General features: G+C 32.9%; 1 long non-coding RNA gene across 1 annotated transcript; it reads right to left on the bottom strand.

Annotated features, from left to right (window-relative positions):
- Positions 1-2907: 2907 nt before the first annotated feature.
- LOC134707594 (uncharacterized) lies at positions 2908-19294 on the bottom strand. The gene is made up of 3 exons (XR_010105733.1): positions 19162-19294; positions 3854-3972; positions 2908-3509 (listed from the first exon to the last, which is right to left on the bottom strand). It is a non-coding gene; the product is annotated as an uncharacterized LOC134707594 (long non-coding RNA).
- Positions 19295-19890: the final 596 nt, after the last annotated feature.

Raw genomic sequence — 19890 nt, 5'->3', positions numbered from 1 at the left:
AAGTAAATATGACTTTTTTTTGGTCGTGAACATGTTTTATACAACCTTTCTTTATTTCTTTCTTGTTGTTCAAATTTCTTGGTCCTCAACAATTAAAGTCAGTCCTGTAAGCTCTAATCAATAATGTCTCAGACAAATACAACTTATAAGATGCAACGAGAATGCTCAAGCTGAAACGTTTCGCCTGCTTTTATATCCACGAATTATTTTATGCTGATAGACCAAGGAAAGAGTTTAAGTACAGGTGTCACATACATCACACATTGTCAAAGATCCATGAAAATGAAGTCAATTAGAGATAAACCAATTTAAGTCAGAAATACATGTTAAGCTGACAATCATTATACACACGTAATATAGTTTTTATATTGCTTATCTCATACAAGAAACAGCAAAAACAATGAAAATTACATATTGACCAATGAACCATGAAAAAATAAAGTCAAGGTGACTCGTCAGATGACCTCTGCTAGACAAGACATTTAAATCATAAAATCATTTCATACACTATATCTAGTTTTATCTACTAGTATTGCTAAAAGAAATAGACAAAAAAACTAATTCTAATGCAATTAATTTGTAACGACAATTTTCATTGGAAGTTGATAAATATTTTGAGGGGTTAGATTCCACGTTCTACCAGTCCGTAACTAAGAAAGCCACCATTTTGAATTCTGGGACATGTAATTTCTAAAAAAATAAACAAGATATTCACATTTTGAGCCTCAAAATCTTCTTTTAGTCTATATAGAAACCATTCTGAAGCGTACGAAAAGTAAAAATATGTTTAGTATTCATGTTTGACATCCAGAGTAAACACATGACGTCACATTTTTTAGATGCTAAATACAATGCAACAGTTTCGCGGACTTTTTCATTTATGCCATTTTTAAGCCAAAATATTTATTAAATGACATTTATTTTAATATGTGGCATTAGAATGGAGATAACTGTATTGTATTTTAAGCTTGGCCTTCGTAAAACTTGATTTTACTGTCGCAAATATCCGTTTACCTATCTCCGCTCCGCGTCGCTAGGTAAACTCAATTTGCGACAGTAAAATCTACGTTTTACGAAGGCCAAGCTTAAAATACAATACAGTTATCTCCTAAATTTAACATTGACTAATGACCTGTGCAAATTAGACAAATAATAGTTCACAAGACACATAGAAAACTAATGACTAAGCAACACGAATCCCACCATGGGTTTGATCTCGGGTGCTCCTGAAGGGTATGCTGATCCTGTTCCACATATAAATGTAGCACCCATCCTGTTGCTCATGTTATTACAAACCCGGTAAATAGTCCAATTCGGTAGTTCACAAATAGGTAAGTGAGAAATTAACATAATAAAAATAGAAATTTGTTTTCAAGCAGTTGCTTGACAATGAAAATGAGGTCAAGGCCAACAGACATAATACAGACTCGTTATACATGTATAAGCCACAAGGTATGAAGCCTCCAGTTAAAGTCAATTACCATATAAAATATCAAGCTCAATACAAATAGCTAACGCCGTATGATTGTTATCTGTATCTTTCGCATGTCACAGGCACGACAATAAAGAAAGAAGACAAGCAAAGTCATGTACATCAATGTCTCGCATCCTGGATTTTAGTTGTATTTGTTGATCAACTTTGAAACAAATTACTCAGGGAAAAGGGTCTTACTTGCAAAAGACAGAACGGAAGATTTTTTTCTAATCCATTTATCAACTTAATATTCTAAAAATAATTTATTTATCATAATATCTTTATTGCAAAATTACACCCATGAGGGTCAAGCAATACAATGAAACAATAATTTTATACTATACAATGCAATAAAATGAAATACAATGTAATACAATGAAATACAAAATAATACAATACAATATATGGAAAAATAGAACATTAGAGTTCAATTATAAATGTATGTAAAAAACACCATCATAACCTTGCCTGACACGGGTCTGACTCCCTCAGTTCTAAAGACTGTTTAATGAAGACTCCAATATGACAAACAAGTTCAGGGATGGGGTTTAGAATGTGTTTTAAGTTTATTGAATGCATCAAGATGCTGAAATAATGGTACATAGTCTTTTAGATAAACAAAAAGATTAAAACGCAAAGATATGTTAATGTCACAATACAAAAAGAAATGATATTCGTCATCTAAGACTTCACATTTTTTACATAATCTTTGTGCTCTTGGAATGTTTCTGTACCTTCCTAATTCAATGCCTAGGGAATGATCACTTAGTCTAAATTTTGAGAGTAACTGCCTATGTATAAAATTATTGCAATTTAAATATTCCTCAGACTGACAATTATTTTTTAATTTCCCATAAAGACAAAGTTTGGATGAGGAATCCATTTTTGAAAGTTTAATTAAAGTATTTTTTTCATATTCCTCTGAAACACACTTTTTTATATTACATTTTAACATGTTTTTTGATTGTTTAAAAGGTACATTATTATTAGAGTAATTTTCTGGATTTATTTTCATTTCTTTAAAATTTTTATCTGCAAATGAGTACCAAGAATAAATTCCTTCTGAATGTAAATTTATGTTTGTTTGTAGAGATTCTTTAACCAGGGGATTAATATCATTACAATTTATTCTATAAAAAAACATGAGTGTTTGAGTTTTTATATAGGAGTCCAAAGTAAATCTACCTAATTCTGATCTAGCACCTATGTTAGTGGCTGTCTTTTTCAGTCCTAATACTGCTTTACAAAATTTAGAATGAACCTTCTCAAAGGGATGTTTTTCTGTTAATCAAGAGTATCACAAAATGTATTATTTACTGCAGCTCTATTAGATGCTCTATAAGCTGACTGAAAATTATCCATAAATCAAATTTCAGAGTTGTATGTCAAAATAGGTCTTATAAGAGTATCAAATAATTTACATGACAAATTAGTGGGAACAAAATTAAAATTTGACATATATTTTCTCAATAAAAATAAAACTTTAATGCCTTTTTAAGACAGCTCTTCAGTAGTTTTCAAACGCCTGTACCAAGGTAGGAACCTTCTCATTGCTTGTCTCATGTCATGTTAATTGGTGTTTTTTATCGATTGATTGCTGTCGGATACGAATGCGTTTTTTTTTGGTATGGTATTCCTCTATATGGAGCTACATGAATGGTGAAAGCATAAACTTTCTACATGTCCCACAACATGGAAAGGACTATTTCAATGTTTTGTACTTAAATGTTTCATTTGAAACTAAATTTTCTATTTTGAGACTTTATCTGTAATGTTCATACAATAATTTTAATTTAAATTGTATATTATTATGAACGAGCTTCTGGTTTGGAAAATATACACTCATGGCAAGTTATTACAGGTTCTTTCGATCTCTTTAAAAATACACCACTGTATGTCTCTTACAGTTTTGTTTAAATGTTCTTCCCTGCACATAATTACTTATTTGTATGTTATATTCTTGTAGGATGTTGATTCAATGATAAAATCCTGTTAAATAAACCGTATTAGACTCTTGGAATTCTTCATTCTGTTGCTGAAATCTAAATATAAAATTCAGGGTACAATTTTCTTAAATAATCATCAAATACTACGGTAACCTTACCAATCAGGGTTATTATTACGGAATTTGTTCTGCACCAGATGCGCATTTCGACAAAACTTGTCTCTTCAGTGAAGCTCGTGGTCAAAATATTTAAAATCCAAATCGTATATAAAAGATGAAGAGCTATAATAAGTTAACCCTTAAAATTAGATCTATGAATATTTTTTAGTTATTGCTATAACATTGTTTTAATTATCCATAGTTCATGGATGGAGTATGATACATGCACATATATTATTTTTTAAATTCTGTATTTTACTGATAAATATACTCACTTTTATAGTCAACATCACACTTTTACACTAACAGCAGCAACTGCAGGTGAGACACAGAGTTCTGTGGATCCATTTAGAAAATGTTCAATCTATGTATCCCTATGAAGATTTCTTTTTCCCTAGTTTGGTAAAATAATTAAGCTCATTAGTATGCAGAGGAAAACAGTTTTTACAATTTTAGATAAGTAAACGGACAATGATAACGGATAAAAATTTATGAATATAGCAAAGTGGGCTAAAACAAATATGACAACCAATTCTTTTAAATGGATTTTTTTTAAAACTTTACTATAGGCTGATAAGACTTGAAAGAAATTATTTTGCACAACATGCCCAGAGCATGAGGAAAATTAACTCTCTGCAACTTAAAATGCAGGAAGTAAATTGTGTACAAATTAAAATAAACAGCTGCGCCATGAGCGCATGATACGCCTGTCGTCTTGTGTGATAGTTTAATGCAATAATCATAAATAGTTTAATGCAATAATCATAAATATTTTTTGAGAAAGTTTTAAACAATAACCATATATTGTTTTTGAGATACAGAGGGACATATGAACCCAAAAAAACTAAATATCACTAAAATAAAATTTTGAATCAAAACCAAAAAGTATACAGATCTTAAGATTAATGTTACAAAGAAGTATGTAAAGTTTTAAGCAATTATCATAAATTGATTTTGAGATACGGCGTGACATGCATGTAAAAATACCCTCCCCCTTTTTTACAAAATACTAAATAACTGAAAAATGAAATTTTAAATCATCACCAAAAAGTATACAGATCTTCAGATCAATACAACAGAGAAGTGTGTAAAGTTTTAAGCAATAATCATAAATTGATTTTGAGATACGGCGTGACATGTGAAAATACCCTCCCCCTTTTTTTACGAAATACTAAATAACTGAAAAACAAAATTTTAAATCATCACCAAAAAGTATACAGATCTTAAGATTAATATAACAAAAAAGTGTGTAAAGTTTTAAGCAATAACCATAAATCGTTTTTGAGATACGGCGCGACATGTAAAAATCCCCTCCCCCTTTTTTACAAAATACTCAATAACTCAAAAATGAAATTTTGAATCATCACCAAAAAGTATACAGATCTTAAAATTAATATAACTAAGAAGTGTGTAAAGTTTAAAGCAATAATCAAAAAATGATTTTGATATACAGTGCGACATGTGAAAAAACACACCCCTATTTTAGTTACAAAGTGCCGTAACTCAAAACGTTTTAATCTTATTTTGACCGAAAAGTATACAGATCATTTGACTATCACAAGAAACAACTACAATAAGTTTCGTGAAATTTGGATAAGTCGTTCTCAAGTTACGGCCCGACATGTTTACGCCGGACAAACGGACAGACGGACGGACACCGGACATTTGTATAACATAATACGTCCCGTCAAAATTTTGACGGTCGTATAAAAAAGTAATCAAAGCGCTGTATTAAAGCACTGTAGGCAGTTAACCAAAAACCAAGGCAAACATAATTATGAAAACTGTGGCAATATTAATATTGCTTCAATTTTTTTTTAAAGATTTAAAAGAACAAACATTAAACATTCATATATAATTGTACATGTATGTTCATTTAATGAATTAAATTAAATCATTAAGGCAAATAATTCATATTTTATCAAGGTTTTCAATAGCAACATATATATCAAGTATACTTTTTTCATGGTCATGAGTCTTGAGTCAGCAGTGGTACAAATTCGCAATGATTGCAGTTCTTCTAGTTGATCGTAATTGTTGGTATTAGTTGACTGTTAGTAGTTCAAGTTGATTTTAGTTCTTTAGTACGAGCTTGTAGAAGTATGAATGGACTTGCTTCCCTGGAAAGTAAACTGAGTTTGTGTTCTACATTCCAAAAGTTATGAGACACAAATCAGACAAATGTTTACTACTACAGGGGTCAATGGTGAGGTCTGACCGACCTGTCCATAGTAAATGTAAATGACTCCCACCTTCACCCCAAGTCCATTATGTCGAAGTTTGGAATAAAATTACAGGTGTTAGTTCTAACAAAGTGTTATGCATATGTGACGCCTATGATATTGACCTAGTATGTCATTCAATCTTTTTAAAATGACAAACAGGAATGAATAATATGGTTTAGGAGTTGATATCTGAATCTTTTACAGTTTCTCAAAACACACACAAGAGGGTGTGGGGTGACCCTATGGACTACCCCTATTTTTCATTTGATTTTTTATATTGTCCCATACATGAATATATATGGTTTAGGGGTCTGCATCTCGACCGTTATCAAGTTTTCAAACAGGAGGGGTAGGGGACCCAAGTGACTTCCCCTATATTTCATATGATTTGTTATATAGACCAATACTTGAATATATATGGTTGAGGGGTGGAGATCTCATCTGTTTCTAAGTTATCAAACAGGATTGGTAGGACTCTCCCTATATTTCATTTGATTAGTTCTATTGTCCCATACAAGTACATGAAAATATATGGTTTACTTTAAAGGTGGGGATCTCGACTGTTTCCAAGTTCTCAAACAACAGGAGGGATTGGGTGACTGCAGGGACTCCCCCTATTTTTCATTTGATCAGTTATATAGTCCCATATATGAATATATATATGGTTGAGAGGTGGGGATCTCATCAGTTTCAAAGTTATCAAACAGGAGGGGTAGAGTGCCCTAAAGGACTCCACATACATATCATATGATTTGCTTACATTCAGATATCATATAATCTAGTTGCACTCTATGTGTACAATAAGAAACTTACTGCTATTTTAACTGACCCATCAAAATTGAGAAAAAGATACCCATTGAAATTGCAGTAATATTTTTACACTTTAAAAGCATCTAACTTGCTTTACCAACATTCATTACTGTTAAAGAAAATTTATACTGTCACCAGGACCATATACATTGTTAGATATACTGTTCCCAGCTGTCACAAAGACTCACATTGTATTGGATTTTGACATTAATATTTGTCAAAAAGTAATTTTGAGTTTCAGTACAAAATATTTTCTGTTTCTTTCGTTCTTTTACATATATCTTTTGGTTTTCAATTCTAGTGTTTATATTTATTTACCATGCAAAGATGTATTTTGCCATCTGTTTGATTTTTTTAAAATTTCAAAGATCGCCAAAACCCGGAATTACCGATATCCGCTTCCGGAATCGAATCCGGTATTGTAGTTTTCGTCTCCGGTAGCACTCCACAGTAAAAAATTAGCCACAAAATGTTTATAAATCATCTCCTATTCCTGGATTTCTAATACATTAACCTAACTGTTTGTGTTGTACATGTACAGACGTATGTTATCAGTATATTTTATAGATTTGATGTTCAAAAGTTAAAAGAGTGAAAATTAATTCCTTTTATGTTTATCAATGGCAACATTCTGCATTTATTAACCATAAAATATTGCAAAAAGGGGGGTTAACATGTTAAATTTGGATCAAACTAGAATTTCAATGCCGTTGCGTGATACCTTTTTAGAAACTGTTTTCATAAATCTTCCTAATGATCAAATAAAAAATGGGTGACTTTCGCCTCATTTTTTCGTAAAATCCAATCACAAAAAGTTCGTGCAATAATCGCCGGACCAATGTATGGTAGGGCCCTGCAAATACGGACTGTCATACAGAAAACAGCCTATTATTACATAATATCGATGTTCATATAAACCCAATACAAAAATAAAAAAGAAGATGTGGTATGATTGCCAATAAGACAACTATCCACAAAAGACCAAAATGACACAAACATTAATAATTATAGGTCACAGTACGGCCTTCAACAATGAGCAAAGCCCATACCGCATATTGTCAGCTATAAAAGGCCCCGATAAGACAATGTAAATACAAAGGCTATTTTAATACTCAGCTATCCAAAAATGAATTTTATTGCACACTAGCTCTCATATTTGAAAAATTCACGGGCCAAAATGCGAAACTACACACCTAACTGTGGAGTGCTACATTTGTACCTCATATCAGCCATTTTGTTTTCAATGTTGTTTTTGTCAGATACGATTTTACTCGAATTTACACATTATTTGTCGGCGATTTTCTGTATAAAGCTAGCGGTTGAACAAAATGAACATCGCTGTCATGCATATTATAGTAATGCTAAAACAAGTTTTGAGATCGTTTATTAGGAGCCGACTTTGGTAAAAAGGTTTGCAAAGTTATTTTTTTATTTCCTCTCAAGTCGGGAATGTCGAGCATAGCTTAACCAAGTCGAATGTCCGCTAGTGGAAGGCCGCTAATTTGAACCCCTGCCTCCAAATTGAAAAGATACAAAAATTTCGTCTTATAATTTAAAATTGCCGCCAACAGCATGATCAGTCGAACTTATTAAGATTACTGACGTAATTGACTACGTATTGATGACAAACAATATTCCTACGACTTTTGCCATTGAAATCTAAACTACTTGTCGTTAGAGATTTCGGCGATTAAACATTTCATACATTTGTTCTTTGACAGCTTAGTCAAAATCTCAGGGGATAATAAACTACATAAAGATTCCTAATGTGCCCTACTTCCTATGTGCAACTTCAAAACTTTTTGATAAATCTACGATCATTTCAGTTTTTTCTGATCATATTTTTTGTAATCAAGAATTAAAAGTATAAAAAAAAACTGTCCAATTAGTTATAAATAACATAACATCCAGCTAGATAATAACAATGGCACATAATTCAGCATTTATTGGGTAGAACACAAATCTAGGGTGCTCGCATAAGGCAGCTTAACTGCCTAAAAATGAAGCTTTGCTGTAGTGAAATATAAACTTGCGTAGCAACAGATCAAAATAATTAGATCTATTCGTCAACTCCCCCCCCCCCCCCCAAAAAAAAAACCCATCAAATTATTGTCCCTTTAAAACAAAACAACCCTTAAACCCTAACCATGGCAACTATAAAAGAACCATTGTAGTAAAGTTACAGATTGCATAACAATATACCCGGAGACAATTATTAAGTGACACAGTTTTGATGGCGACATCCAGTGGCGGATCCAGTAATTTTTACAAGTGGGGGCCCGCTGACTGCTTAAGAGGGGCCTCACTCCAGTCAAGCTTCGGTGATTCTTTTTATAAGCAAGCAGGGTTTTTTTTCCAAAAAGGGGGACTGTACGCCCCCCCCCCCACCCTTAATCCGCCTCTGACATCATTTCGACAATTCGTAAGAGATTCACTTTTTATCGAGTTTCGAGTTGCCAGGTTGCGAGTTAAGAAAGTCGAGTTGCGAGTATTGAATTGTGAGTAACGAAAGTCGAGTTGCGAGTTACAAAAGTCGAGTTGCGAGTTACAAAAGTCTTGTTGCGAGTTTTGAAAGTTGAGTTGCGAGTTATAATAATAATAATAATAAAAACTCATTAGGATTAAACCAAATTTCAATAAGGCTCTCTACATACAATATCAACTACATGAATGAATAATTTACTAATATACAAATGTAAACAATAGATCTAAACAAACAAAGTATAATGACAACAACAAGGTGCTCCGCAGGGCACATCTTTATACGACCGCAGTGGTCCAACCCTGAACGGTTGGAGCAAATTTGGTCACAATATTCAAGCTTGATACTGTCTGAATTTGGATTGTGATCGAATTTTTGTCATATTAAGGTTTTTGTCACCAAAAAAATGTGGCCAGAGATCTAACAAATCTACTGTACAATACTGTGCAATTGAATTAAATTGAGAATGGAAATGGGGAATGTGTCAAAGAGACAACAACCCGACCAAATAAAAAAACAACAGCAGAAGGTCACCAACAGTTCTTCAATGTAGCGAGAAATTCCCGCACCCGGACGCGTCCTTCAGTTAGCCCCTAAACAAATATATACTAGTTCAGTGATAATGAACGCCATACTAATTTCCAAATTGTACACAAGAAACTAAAATTAAAATAATACAAGACTAACAAAGGCCAGAGGCTCCTGACTTGGGATAGGCGCAAAAATACGGCGGGGTTAAACATGTTCAATTGAAGGCTTCTTCTTGAAACTTTTCAAAATTCGAATTTCGAAAAGTTTGAAAAAAAGGAATCCCTTAAAAAATTTAACCCCCCTAATTTTTTTGTATTGAAACCCCCTTTTTAAGCAATAACCCTTCAACTCAATCCCATCATTTCCCTTGTAGCATGGAACCTTGTGTAAAAATTTCAGAGAGATTCATTCACCTAAACATTTTTTGTTTGGAAACTAGAAACATGCTTCTTTTTTGCCCTTTTTTGGCCCCACTAATTCCTACATATTTGGGCAATTATTCCAAAACTTAATCCTAGCCTCCCCTTTGTTATGTGGAACATTGTGGTACAATTTTAGAGAGGTCAGTACAATTACACACAATTTATTGTCTTCAAACTAGAAAAATGCTTGCTTTTGGTCCCTTTTTGGCCCTTTATTCCTAAATTTTTTACCCATAACCCCGTAAACGAATCCAAACCTTCTACTTGTGGTTTTAAACATTGTGGTACAATTTCAGAGCAAATGAAATACTTATACACAAGTTATTATCCTTAAACTAGAAAAATCCTTGTTTTGGGCTTCTTATTCCAAAACGGTTGGACAACCATCCCCAAAATCGATCCCAACCTTCCTTTTGTGGTATTGACCCTTCTGAAAAAAAATCATTAAGATCTATTTTTTTAAACAAGAGAAACTGTCCGGAAACCAATTGGGCTTCGGACGACGCAGACGACAACGACATCATACCATTATACGATCCAAAAAAATGCTTGAGGTCGTATAAAAAACACCTATAGTATAATACATTGTGGCTTAACTCATACATTTGACACTTAAAACAATATAATGACTTGTAAGAGTATTAGAAAGTAGATATACTTTTTTATTTTTTTTATTTCACTGGATAATGAATTCCACGCTTTTGGGCCACTAAAAGAACCAGATGCTCCGTAGGGCGCAGCTTTATAAGAAAACAAAAACTCCCAAAGTCAATCCCAACCTTCCTTTTGTCGTCATAAACCTTGCGTGAAAATTTCATAGATTTCTATTTTCTTATACTAAAGATATTGTGCAAACACTAAGAAAAATGCTTGTTTTGAGCCGTTTTTGGCCCCTAATTCCTAAACTGTTGGGACGAAAACTCTCAAAATCAATCCCAACCTTCTTTTTGTGGTCATTAACCTTATGTTAAAACTTAATAGAATTCAGTTTACTGAAAGTTCTTGTACGAAAACCAAGTTAAATGCTATTTTGGGCCCTTTTTTGTCCCTAATTCCTAAACTGTTGGGACCAGAACTCCCAAAATCAATCACAACCTTCCTTTTATGGTCATAAACCTTGTGTTTAAATTTCACAGGTTTCTTTTAACTTATACTTAAGTTAAAGTGCGAAAACACCTTGAATGTTTTCGGACGACGACGACGACAACGACGCCAACGTCATACCAATATACGACCGAGATCACAATTGTCTGTTCTTCTTTGCTTTGTTTTTCACGAATATAGTCCCTAGTGTTTATTCGTTTAAACTAATATGATATGTTACTTGTAATTTTTCTTTTCATTTAAAGTACCTAATAAAATACCAAAGAGCTTCCAAAACTTAAAATTACTGGAATTTATTACAGCTTTGTGTTTATTAACTTAATTCTCTGGTTGGTAAGCTCTTTTGCGACCTAATTTCGCCACGACCGCACCACGATTGAATTGAACATGTTCAAAGTTGGCCATGCTCTTCACGATCTTGAAGATCTCACCACAACCGTGGAACGACCTTACTGCGACCTACACGATCATCAAAATTTGCATTTTTTCCACGGTCGTAGTGCGATTGGCTTAGTGGGACTGGGGTATAAGAGAAAACTCAATTCGGAACATCCATAATCACATGGCTAAATCAAATAACAAAACGCATAAAAAAAAGGATAGACATGAATTGTCAATTTCCTAAGTTGGTCTCTGTATGATCTATAAAATATATAAGTTTCTCACTGAATGTATAGAAAGAGGGTAACCAAAGATTTTGCGACGATGCAAATATTAAACTTTACAATATAAATAAATGTCTTTAACCAACGAATTCAAATAGCAAAAGCTATGCAATTAACAAACATATACTTATATAAGCTTCATGTAAATTATTTAACAATGAAATACATTAATTATGAAATTTGAAGTTTTCCCAAGGGCGCTAGTAATTAATTAATAACACTGTCTACCACACAGCATTTCGGGGACACTCCCTCTGGTATCTTTCCTCCCTCTTTTATAGCTGACTATGCGGGTGCTTTTTCTAATTATTGGGGGCATTATGATGACCTATAGTTGCTAATGTTTGTGTCATATAGTCACAGAATCATCCTCATCGCTTCCCTCAATCTTAAACTTTATTCTATTACCAATAGTTTCAACACCTAGTCTGATCAAGTCTTGATCAATAAGGTGCTGAAAAGTGTCATATTCTATCCTATCATCTTTAAACTTTTTAATTTGAAAGATTTGCAGATTAAGTTCTGCAAGAGCACGTTGTACAGCAGACGACATGTTGACAGTATGAAAATAAACCCGAAATATACATGTTTTCGGTTATTTTCGGAAGTCTACCAACACCACATAATAAAAAAAAAAAGCACTGAAAGTAATTGATTAACCACCTATTATAATATGTTTTCAACCAAACATAAAACATTTTGACCACTGATCATAAAGTTGTTTGAACTGATCATAATATTTATTTTACTGAACATAATGATCAGTCTTCAGAACATAATATTTATTTCACTCAACATAATGATAACAGTACTGATAATAAAGTGCTGCGCTTTAGCGCATGATACGCCCGTTGCTCTTTTAACTTGTTTTGAAAGTGTTAGTTATTGTCCCAAAATTGGAAAATCCCCCCTTTTTAGCATAGTTTATATAACAAACCAAAACTATTTGTACTTGACAAATATTTCTCTAAATGAGTGAGAAAATTCAAATAAGGGATAACAGAAAAATTAATACATACATGTAGATAATAATTAATAATTATAGAACATACAGACTTATTTATGAGATTTAAGCCTTGGCTTGTCAAATACGAATAATCTGAGACTACTATAACATGTGTTATAGTAGTCTCAGGAATAATAGATCATTTTGAAGTAAAATGTCGCCATTTAAAAAAAAACAAATTAAAACATGAAATTATATTAGCTTAATCTTCTAAACTCGACTTAAATCTTGCACAATAAAAATATCAAAATCCCTAGTGAAATATTTCAAATATAACAAAATCACTGATTTTACAAAATCTTTAACAAAATGTCCAAAAAGTATCAAAATCAATTTTTTTCCATTTTTCCACTGTGACACAGCTATGGCGTTCCATATTCATTGTCTGTCCTATTATATTTATATATGGTATTTGAAATGGAAATTAGCACAAAACCAGTCATTTTAACAATTAAGATCCTATCAAGGAACCCTTTTAAGGTGACTATATCAGAGACAAAAACAACACAACACAAGACCCAACTATAAAAAAATCAGTTGAATGATCGGATCATCATTTAATACTATCAATGACGATTTCAGATCAGGTGCGGGATCCAAACCACAGAACACCCTGAAATTCCACAAAATAAAAAAAAATCGAAAAACTCAGGCAGACGCAACTTTTGAGTGTGTAATTTAGGTATAAAAAATTGATAACAATACAAAATAACTAACTGAATCAGATATTAAATTGTAACAGAAAAAGAAGAGAAACTCATTCCAGACATGTGTTGCAGCATTGGATTACAGTAGTTTTAATAAATATTTATATGACAGAAGTATCATGGAAAACATAAACTAATCATGAATGTGGCAGAAGAGATAGTACACGGTTTATGTTCTTCTCATATATATTGTTCAGGAAGGCTCAGAGTGATTGTACAGTAAACTTGCAAGCGATTTTACAGTCAATAAAAATATCCGACATGGAGAAAATGAATATATTTGGATTTCTTCTGGAACAATGACTTCAAAACTTTCAGACAGGTACGACTATATATTAGAAAAGGTACATGTGGAAATTCAGGTAGCAAACATTGATTTTTCGATGCTTTTTTTAGACATTTTTCGATGTTTTTTTATACATTTTTGATCGCTGTTGTGTGACAAATTGGATCGTTTCACATGGAGCTCCATCATTCTAAGGAAAACGTTTGGATGCACATAGCTTTCTTATTATTTTATTGGTTCTTTATAAGAATATTTTAGCTACCAAAACTTGAAGCAGAAACGTTACATAGCTATATATAGAAAGTTAGAAACATAAGAGTTCATCAAATTTTCATCAAGCAACTTGTTATTTTGCAAATGTCGGGGCCCCTTTTGACAGTCTCCCGAATGACCAAATTATTGGAAAACCGTACAGTTCCGTTTCCACACTATGGTACTGGTCTCTCCGAATAGAATCACGCTTTTACTACGCTCTCGCTATAATGATACAGCGACCTTTGCGATCTTACCACGACCTTAGTGCGAACTCACTAATACCTGATTCCACCACGATTGCTTTGAACATGTTCAAAGTTGTATACGCTCATCACGAACTTGAAAACCTCACCACGACCGTGATACGACCTTACTGTGATCTTCAAGATCGCACTACGATCGTCAACATTTGCATTTTTTCACAGATCGTGTTGCGATCGTTGCCTAGTGTGACCGCGGAATTAAACTTTATTAGTTCAATAGAGCCACATGAGCTTAACAAAAAAATATTCTACCCTTAGATCATATGTTTACCATTTCCTGGTAACAGGACTCAATTTGGGAAAAAAGAGGGAAAGTGCAGAGTTTATAAATTAACCAAATTATGTTTAATAAAAAGAAATAATATAGATATTCAGACATTTAAAACTTTTTTCAGTTAAAAAAAATAAATAAAAAAAGTGTTCAAAAGTAAACTTTCGTTAAAAAAATATGGATTATTTGATGAAAAAAACCCAACAAATTGCACACATTTAAAGAACATTTTATATATAAAACAGAATTTACAAATAATTTAACATAAAACAGATTATGTTTATCTGTTTATCTTTTAATACAAAAAAGTTATGTATTCCTGTCGACAGGAAAAATATGTCCACAAATCCGAATTTTGAGCGTCCGTCGTCGTTAACTTATAAACAAATTTTCTCCTCTGAAACTACTGGGCCAAATTTAACCAAACTTAGCCACAACCATCATTGGGGTATCTAGTTTAAAAATTGAGTCCGGTGACCCGCCAAACTAACCAAACTAACCAAGATGGCCTCCATGGCTAAAAAAAGAACATAGGGGTTAAATGTATGTTTTGGCTTATCACTCTGAAACCAAAGCATGATGAATCGGACAATGGGTTGTTGGGTTACTGTCCCTGAATTGGTAATTTTAAGGAAATTTTGTCAGTTTTCTGTTATTATCTTGAAAATTATTATAGATAGAGATCAACTGTAAACAGCCATTATGTTTACCAAAGTAAGATCTACAAAAAAATCAACATGACCGAAATGGTAAGTTGATCCCTTAAGGAGTCATTACACTTAATAGTCATTTTTTTTACCAATTTTTCGTAATTTGTTTACAAAAATCTTCTCCTCTGAAACTACTGGACCAAATTCAACCAAACTGAGCCAAAATCATTATTAAAGTATATTTTTATATATCTGCTCTAAAATTTTCATATGAATTGTACAACTGGTTGGTTGGTTGCTGTCCCCCAATTGGTAATTTTTAAAGAAATTTAGCCGTTTTTGGTTATTATCTTGAATGCTTTCATATATAGAGATAAAATGCAAATAGCATTAATGTTCAGCAAATTAAGATCTACATATAAGTCACCATGACCGAAATGGTCAATTGACCCCTTTAGGAGTTATTGCCCTTTATAGTCAACTTTCAATTAACAATTTTCATTAATTTGGTAAATTTGGGTAAGTTTTTACAAAATGTGTTCCTCTGTAACTACAGGGCCAAGTTCATTACAGATAGAGAAAATTGTAAGTAGCAAGAATGATGAGTAAAGTATGATCTACGAACAGATCACAATCACCAAAAAACAATTTTGTCATGAATCCATCGTTTTCCTTTTTTAATACACTCATAAACCAAGGTGCGCAACACAGGCTCTTAAGAGCCTCTAGTTATCCTTCATTGAACTTTTGATGTCGTCCCTTATGCCGTTAGTTTATTTCGTCTTAATTGTTTCACATTTTTAGCTCACCTGACCTGAAAGGTCAAGTGAGCTTTTCTCATCACTTGGCGTCCGTCGTCCGTCGTCCTGCGTCCGTCGTCCTGCGTCCGTCGTCTGTCGTCCGTCGTCCGTAAACTTTTACAAAAATCTTCTCCTCTGAAACTACTGGGCCAAATTTAACCAAACTTGGTCACAATCATCCTTGGGGTATCTAGTTTAAAAAATGTGTCCGGTGACCTGGTCATCCAACCAAGATGGCCGCATGGCTAAAAATAGAACAAAGGGGTAAAATACAGTTTTTGGCTTAGAACTCAAAAACCAAAACATTTAGAGCAATTTGACAAGTGATAAAATTGTTGTTCAGGTCAAGATCTATCTGCCCTGAAATTTTCAGATGAATCTGACAACTCGTTGTTGGGTTGCTGCCCCTGAATTGGTTATTTTAAGGAAATTTTGCAGTTTTTGGTTATTATCTTGAATACTATTATAGATAGAGATAAACTGTAAAAGCAATAATGTTCAGCAAAGAAAGACCTACAAATAAGTCAACATGACCAAAATTGTCAGTCAACCCCTTAAGGAGTTATTGCCCTTTATAGTCAATTTTTAACCACTTTTCGTCATTTTTTGTAACTTGTACAAAAATCTTCTCCTCTGAAACTACTGGGCCAAATTTAACCAAACTTGGTCACAATCATCCTTGGGGTATCTAGTTTAAAAAAATGTGTCCGATAACCCCGCCTTCCAAACAAAATGGCCGACATGGCTAAAATTAGAACATCGTGGTAAAATGCAGTTTTTGATTTATATCTTTGAAACTAAGACATTTAGGGTAAATCCTTCAAGATGTAAATGTCCATCAGAATAAGATCTATTCCCTCACAAATTTTCAGATGAATCTGACAACTTGTTGTTGGGTTGCTGCCCTAAAATTGGTAATTTTAAGGAAATTTTGCAGTTTTTGGTTATTATCTTGAATACTATTATAGATAGAGATAAACTGTAAACAGCAATAATGTTCAGCAAAATAAGATCTACAAATAAGTCAGCGTGATCAAAATTGTTAGAGGACCCCATAAGGAGGTATTGCCCTTTTTAGTCAATATTGAACAACTTTTCGTCATTTTTGTAACTTGTACAAAAATTTCTTTTCTAAAACTATGGGCCATTTTTAACCAAACTTGGCCACAATCATAACTAGGGTATCTATAAAAAAAAAGTGCCTTAAGACCCAACCTACCAACCAAGATGACTGACATCAGTAAATACAGTAACAGGTGAGCCACACAGGCTCTTGAGAGCCTCTAGTTTGTTATTATCTTGAATATTATTATAGATAGAGATAAACTGTAAAGGGAAACAATGTACAGCAAAGTAACACCTAAAAATAAGTCAACATGACCTAAATGGTCAATTGACCCCATAAGGAGTTATTGCCCTTTATAGTCAATTTTTAACAATTTTCATAAAATTTGTAAATTTTAACTAACATTTTCCACTGAAGCTCTTAGGCCAAGTTCAATATAGATAGAATGATTGTAAGCAGCAATAATGTTCAGTAAAGTAAGATATACAAACACATCACCATCACCAAAACACAATTTTGTCATGAATTCAAATGCGTCCTTTGTTTAATATTCACATAGACCAAGGTGAGCGACACAGGCTCTTTGGAGCCTCTAATTTTTGTCGTGGCCTTTTATATAAACTGATATACAGTATGGGTATTTGTCATTTTTTGTCAAAGGCCGCACGGTTGGTTATAATTAATAAAACTACTTCATTGATCTCCAGTTGATAGTTACCAAATTGGCAGTCATACCACATTTCCTTACTTGTTATGATATTGTATACATTTTTCGTGCATGACTTTAAATTTCGCGTCCTGTCTAAACTATATATGAAATATTAGTCGCTTGACGTTAAAAGAAAACAACTAACAATCAATAAATTTAAACTCGTGTAGAAAATCAATTAAATTTTGGGGTTAAAAGGGGGAGGTGGCAGGAGGTCTTTGAATATAAATATGGTGGCCTAGTAAGAGCTGGAATCAATAGGCATGCTTAGCGACAATTTTTTAGACTTAAAAAATAATTAAAAAAAAATCCGCAAAAAATCGTGCTGCCCCATTCCCATCCTTAGAATAACAAACGGTCGTACCCTTACTGTTATTGTCCGTGTGTTTTATTATTTATCCAGCTAGTTGTCCATATAGTGTCCTTCTAAGGAGGCAACTGTTTAATATTCTGGGGGGGGAGCCTTGATAATCACAAAATAAATGGTTTGTTCTGTGGTCGTTTCAAAATACATAACCTGACTTACAATGCATTGAAAATTTACTCTGCAGGTCTATTCGAAAGTATTAGATGGCAACAGATTCTTCATAAAATTCATTTTTTCCCAAAAAAGTCGGGAAACACTTCTGAAAAGTTCATTTAATAAAATTATTAATATTATTTAAAATATACTTGAGATGTCTGAAAAAGGATTTCATTTAACTTGAGCTTTATTGTGTCAGATACACATACCTCACTTTTATTACAGGGCAGTAACTACATTGAGGCAAATTTAATGCTTACGATATAATTTTATATATACTCAAAATTGGAATAAAAAGGAAATATCAATTTAGATATTTCTCATCAGACTCGTTATTTTTCCTTTAATCTTTTATTTATTTATTTATTTCAAAGTCTAATTTTCTATGAACCAATGTATTCGCTGATACTGTTTTTCTCTTTAGCCCTTTCTAGCCTATTTTGCTGCAATATACTAGATACATAATTTTCTAAAGTTGTTATTTTACATTTTTTATGCCTCAATTATGGGCATTATGTTTTCTGGCCTGTGCGTGCACTCCTCCATCTGTCTGTCCCACTTCAGGTAAACGTTTGTGGTCGAGGTAGTTTTTAATGAAGTTGAAGTCCAATCAACTTGAAACTTAGTAAACATGTTCCTTTTGTCTTTGTCTGAGTTGTCTTTTTTAGACGGTCCGAGTTGTCCCCAGACGGACATGTTGGAACCAACTAAAATGCCCCAAGTTTTAACACGTTATTTGATTTCGTGATCACCACCATACTAACCAAATGAAATGTGAACTACTTTGATATATTTCGTAACTTTTTACCTTAAAAAATCCTGGTCCTAAGTAGATTTGGAAGTTGTCGTCAGCAAAAGATAAAACACCGTTCATTGCGGGCTTCCGTTGTCGTTGATTTCTATATTTTATGCAATGTCAATTTCATCATGCAACACTTTCTCCGCAATCAGGGGTTCATTAAGGGATACAAACAGTTTGATATTCATGCTAATAATATATAACAGTTACGATTTAAAAATCAATTTTAATTTAGTTTATCTTTTTTTACAGTAAGAAAAAAAGAATATTAGAACAATGTCATAAAGATATAAACTTTTTAGTATTCTGAATAAAACTGGGGAAAGGAAGGGCGCAGTAAAATATTGCCCTATCCCAGTTTCGCAGTCTCATACATATTTTTTGTATAAGGCTAAGAAACTGGGGAAGGGCGAGGTTCTACCGAGCCCTTCCCCAGTTTTGCGCCAAGCACAAAAAAAGTTTATATTTTTCTGACATTGACCTAATATTGCTTTTATACTGCAACATAAATTAATAAATTGATAGCTATTCAAATCGTAACACAAAAGAAAGACTTATTTTTATCCCTTCATGGACCCCTGATTGTGGAGAAAGTGTGCCATGATGAAATTGACGTCGTACACAATAGAGCTTTGTTACAATATTTTATATAAAATAAATACAACTAGTTGCAGTATAAAAACGTTTTATATTTTTCTGACATTGACCTTATATTGTATGTGTAGAAGCCTTTTAGTA

This window comes from Mytilus trossulus, chromosome 1 (assembly GCF_036588685.1).
Source record: "Mytilus trossulus isolate FHL-02 chromosome 1, PNRI_Mtr1.1.1.hap1, whole genome shotgun sequence".
NCBI classification, from domain to species: Eukaryota; Metazoa; Mollusca; class Bivalvia; order Mytilida; family Mytilidae; genus Mytilus; species Mytilus trossulus.
Note: the sequence above shows the minus strand (reverse complement) of the source record. Positions and strands in the feature narration are given on the sequence as shown.